The 5,446-nt window shown below is 37.2% G+C and overlaps 1 non-coding gene across 1 annotated transcript; it reads left to right on the top strand.

Annotated features, from left to right (window-relative positions):
- Nucleotides 1-3,422: 3,422 nt before the first annotated feature.
- Nucleotides 3,423-3,495, top strand: TRNAV-UAC. Its single transcript has one exon. It is a non-coding gene; the product is annotated as a tRNA-Val (tRNA).
- The last annotated feature ends 1,951 nt before the right edge of the window (nucleotides 3,496-5,446 follow it).

Raw genomic sequence — 5,446 nt, 5'->3', positions numbered from 1 at the left:
GTGAGCCTTCCAACCTTCTAAGTATTCCTTTATATGTGGTTCAGAGTTCTGGGACCATCCCCTGAGCCTGCTTGGTCGGGTATTCTGTGTTGTTGTTGGCGGAGCTCTCTGCTATACGTCTACCCGATCCGCCATCTTGTTTGTTCTTCCAGTCCATGGTACTTTTAATACTCTTCTCTAGCACCATAATTCAAATGTATTGAATCTTCTCCAGTCTTCCTTAGTCATAGTCCAACTTTCACATGTATATGAGGCAATTGAAGATAATATGACCTGGGTCAGGTGTACCTTAATCCTCAAACCACTATCTCTGCTCTTTGATACTTTCAAGAGGTCTTGTAAAGCTGATTTGACTAATTTGATACATCATTTGATTATTTGGCAGCTGCTTCATAGAGTGTTGATTGTAGATCTAAGCAAAATGAAGTCTCTGACAACTTTACTATCTTCTCCATTTATCATTATGTTATTTATTGGTCCAGATATGAGGATTTTCATTTTTTTCTTTTCTTTTCTTTTTTTATATTAAGGTGCAATCCATATGAAGGCTGTAGTCTTTGATCTTCATCAGAAAGTGTTTTATGTCCTCTTAGCTTCCAGCAAGCATATCTCAGGTTGTTAATGAGTCTTCCTGCAATTCTAATGCTATGTTCTTCTTCATGTAATCCATAGTTTAAGGAGTTACTAGAACTAAAATTTAGTCGTATGTTGTATACACTTTGTTAGTTGAATTTTAAATTTTCAAAAACATTCTCTATTTCAGATATTTTTTGTTGAATATTTTATTCTTGTTTTATGAAAGCAATATTCACCTCGTCTCTGAGGATATGAACTGGTCTTATTTTCTCAGAATTATTTTTTCTCAGATCTTTTTTTCCAGTTTCTTAATTCTGTTATTCTGTTTGTTCCTTGTCCATCTGCTTTACACTTTGCTTTCTGAAATATTTCGTAATTTGTGTTCATCTATTAAAATTTATGGAGTCCTGGTGTGGCGCTGTGGGTTAATGTGTCAGACTGCAAAGACATTTGAACTGCAAGGTTGGCAGTTCAAGCTCACCAGTTGTTCCTTGGAAACCCTATACAGGATCGCTATGAGTCAGAATCAACTCAATGGCACTTAACAATAACAACAACAACAACAACATCAAAATTTATAAATGAACTGCAACATCTATTCGTATTGATATATAATACGGTAGAGTTCATAACAGAACAGAGGCAGTTGTTTGAACAAAACAAGGGAACTCTGAATGGTTTAAAATTAGGAAAGGTGTACACCAGGGTTGTATTCTCTCACCATACTTATTCAATCTGTATGTTGAACACATAATCAGAAAAGCTGGATTATATGAAGAAAAACATGGCATCAGAATTGGAGGAAGAGCTGCAATATACAAATGATACAACCTTGCTTGCTGGAAGCGAAGGAGATTAAAATACTTACTGATGAAGATCAAAGACCACAGCCTTCGGTATGGGTTACATCTCAACATAAAGAAAACAAAAATCCTTACCAATGGACCAATAAATAACATCAAGATAAATTGAGAAAAGATTGAAGTTGTCAAAGACTTCATTTTGCTCAGATCAACCATCAACCACTCACGGAAGCATTAGTCAAGAAATCAGAGGACGGATTGCATTAGACAAATCTGCCACACAAGACCTCTTTAAAGTGTTGAAGAGCAAAGATGTCAGCTTGAGGACTAAGGTGCGCCTGACTCAAAGCCATGGTATTTTCAATAATCTCATATGCATGTGAAAGTTGGACAGTAAATAAGGAAGACCATAGAAGAACCGATGCATTTGAGTTATGGCGTTGGAGGAGAATTGTAAAAGTACCAGGGACTGCCAAAAAAAACAAACAAATCTGTGTTGGAAGAAGTACAACCAGAATGCTCCTTGGAAGCCAGGATGGTGGCCAGGCATCATGTCTCATACTTCGAACATATTGTCAGAAGGGATCAGTCCCTGTAGAAGTACATCATGCTTAGCAAAGTGGAGAGTGGGAGAAAAAGAGAGAGTTCACCAACTAGATGGATTGGCACAGTGGCAGCAGCAATGGGCTCAAAACCATGGCAATGATTATGAGGTTGGTGCAGGACTGGGTAGTGTTTCGTTCTGTTGTGCATTGGGTCAATATGAGTTGGTACCGATTCAATGGCACCTAACAAGGGTTCATAATGGTGAGGTTGTAGTATTTCTCTAATAGGATTATCCCATAATTCAAGTTGACCATTGATTCTATTTAAGTAAAATTGTAATTGTTGGCAGTTACAATCTCCATAATGGCTAAATCAAATAGAATTTTATTCTAGAAATGAAAATATCTAACTTAATGATTTTCCTTTTGTCCAGTGTTTTCTTCATTTTATCACTTGAGAGATTATCTCAACTTCAGCTCTGCTTCCTTCTCCAGGCAGAATGCTGTTACTAGTAGCCCTGTCCTGGAAAAGACCACTTTATCCAGATAAATTTATTGAGCTTCAATCTGAGGGAAAAATTTACTACAATCAACTGTTCTGTTCACAGGCTGGAGGCAGAGGAGCACAAACACCTCAGGTGTTCTCAATAAAGTTTTTAAAAATAGTTGATGATTGACCCTTATCTCTTTCTGGCTCTTGATATTCATTGCCTTTCATCTGAGTCTCCCGAGGACTTCCTTTTGAGCATAACTTCCAACTGGTACATTCTGGTTTGACCCTCTGCTAAGAATTTGCATTTCCACCCATGATACACTGAATCTGAATCTATATTTTAACAAGATCCCCAGGTGAGTTAAAATCCAGATTCTGATTTTCATCGGGGGTAAAAATGTAAATTTTCCGCAGAGTGTTGAACTGGAATGAACTAGTTCAATATCCTACATCTGATGTTAGTTTCACTTCCGGCTCTTTTGAATTTTTCAATCAGAGCCTCTCAGTTTTCTATCTATCAGTATCCCTCATATCTGCAAATACAACATTTTCTTAATTGACAGTTTTTTCTTTGTTCATTTACATATGAACATACAATCACTAAATGATCACTATGCTTTTAAATTGCCTTTTTGATCAAGGAATGGTAGGCACAGTTGCTCAACTTACCATCTGGAATTAGGAATGGATATTGTATTTTAAATTTTCATACCCCTGTAATTATTTTTTTCAAAATATTCTTGGCTTTAATATTTCATTTATTTTCTAGACAGAAATTGGCATCATTTTAAATACTGTCCCTCTAAAACACCCCATTGGGAATATGGATAAAATTGCAATAAACTTGCCTCTTAATTTAAAAGGAATTTTAGTCTTTAAACTACAGGGTTTATTCATCCAAAAAACTGGTATAAGTCTCTATTTATAAGTGGCTATGTTTCAGAGTATAGTTATATAGAATTTTTCATGCAATTAACACTCATTTTTTCTGGTTTCTATTGTTATGGCTCCAAAGTCTAATGGTTATCACATCTGCTTTACACGCAGAAGGTCCTGGGTTCGAGCCCCAGTGGAACCATAATGAGTCTTTAGGAGTCCTGGTGTGGTGCCTTGGGTTAATGCACTGGACTGCAAGGTTGTTTGAACTACAAGGTCAGTAGTTCAAGTTCACCAGCCACTCCTCGGAAACCCTATACAGGCTTGCTATGAGTCAGAACTGACTCTTTGGCACATAACCAACCAACCAATTGTTATGGACAGAGATTTTTTCCATTATATGTTGTTTTTACTAATATATAGAAATTTGGGTAATATTTATTTTGTGATAATAAAATGTTTTGTTGTTAAGTGCCTTTTAGTTGTGATCTTTTTTCAGTTGGCTCTTTGTGCTTTTTATGTAGATACTAATCCATTTGCATATAATGGTAATATTCTTTATATTTCTTTCTAATACCTATATCTTATTTTGTTTTCCCACTTTATTCCATAGAGCAGGACTGCAGCACAATAGCAGGAACTATAGTATCAATCAGTATCAGATTATCCAGTAAGCAGGATAAGCACCAGCTTACTTGTGCTCTTACTAATTTCTAGTGAACAATTTTACATGTTTTTCAGCACATCAAAGATTAATATTTCCTTTAATCAAACATCTTTGTGGTATATTGTTTCATTTGTATAATTTTAACTTTTCCCCTACCTCCTCAAATCCCCTAATTAGCTTCTAGCCTTCTACAAGTTTAAAAATATGATGTTACTAGAAAAAAACATATTCTTTTATTGGTCAGTTTTCTCTACAAGCTATTTTCTACTTTCCTCCTGCTCTGATCCATCTCAGGATAATGAGCCCCACAAGTACCTCACCTATGCTCCCTAATCAGTTGGCTTCTGACTGAGTTCTGTCAATTGGAGCATCTGGCAGGATATTTCCCCCACTCCTCTCTGCTTCACATTACCTTCTTTGGGTCATGGTTTCATCTCCACTATGGTTCTAACTTCCAGCAGTGCACCTTCCTCTTAGGCTCCAGCTGCTACCAGAAGCCCCTCCCTTTCTCCTGTTCATTAGTTAACATCACCTCCTAGCCTTGTTCTTTTAGCACTAGGGTTGGCAGTGGCTTCGGGCTATGCTAATAACTGGATTGCCACATGGTCCCCCATTTGCCCTTTTAGTTCTGTTTGAATTTCTTTTATTTATTTACTTTTTTAGCACAATGTTTCTAGCATTAATTCCCTCTACTGACATCAATGGACTCAAGCATGGCAACAGTAGTGAGGTTGGCCCAGGATCGGGCAGTGTTTTGTTCTGCTTTGTATAAGGTCGCTATGAGTCGGTACCGACTCAATGGCACCTGACAACAACAACAACAATTGACAAGTTACAGACAGCATTGCAGATGAAGAGTATTCTGGAACACTTAATTGTGCTCATGAGGAACCTATACATAGACCAAGAGGCAGTTGCTCGAAAGAACAAGGGGAGACTGAATGGTTTAAAATTAAGAAAGGTGTGCACCAGGGCTGTATTCTTTCACAATACTTATTCATCTGTACGATGATTGTAAAAGATTGACGTTGTCAAAGACTTCATTTTGCTCAAATCTACCATCAAGACTCATGGAAGCAACAGTCAAGAAATCAAATGATGTATTGCTTTAAGCAAATCTGCTTCACAAGACCTCTTTAAAGTCTTCAAGAGCAAAGATGTTAGTTGGAGGACTAAGGTGCACTTGACTCAAGCCATGGTATTTTCACTAACCTCCTATGCATGTGAAAGTTAGACAGTGAATAAGGATGATCATAGAGGAATTGATGCATTTGTTGGAGAACAATATTAAAAGTACCATGGACTGCCAAAAGAACAAACCAATCTGTGTTGGAAGAAGTACAGCCAAAATGCTCCTTGGAAGCCAGGATGGCCAGACTTTGCTTCTCATACTTTGGACATATTGTCAGGAGGGACCAGTCCCTGGAGAAGAATATCATGTTTGGTAAAATGGAGGGTTGGAGAATAAGAGCAAGGTCCTCAATGA

The sequence above is a fragment of the Chrysochloris asiatica genome, unplaced genomic scaffold, assembly GCF_000296735.1.
Source record: "Chrysochloris asiatica unplaced genomic scaffold, ChrAsi1.0 scaffold00018, whole genome shotgun sequence".
NCBI classification, from domain to species: Eukaryota; Metazoa; Chordata; class Mammalia; order Afrosoricida; family Chrysochloridae; genus Chrysochloris; species Chrysochloris asiatica.
Note: the sequence above shows the minus strand (reverse complement) of the source record. Positions and strands in the feature narration are given on the sequence as shown.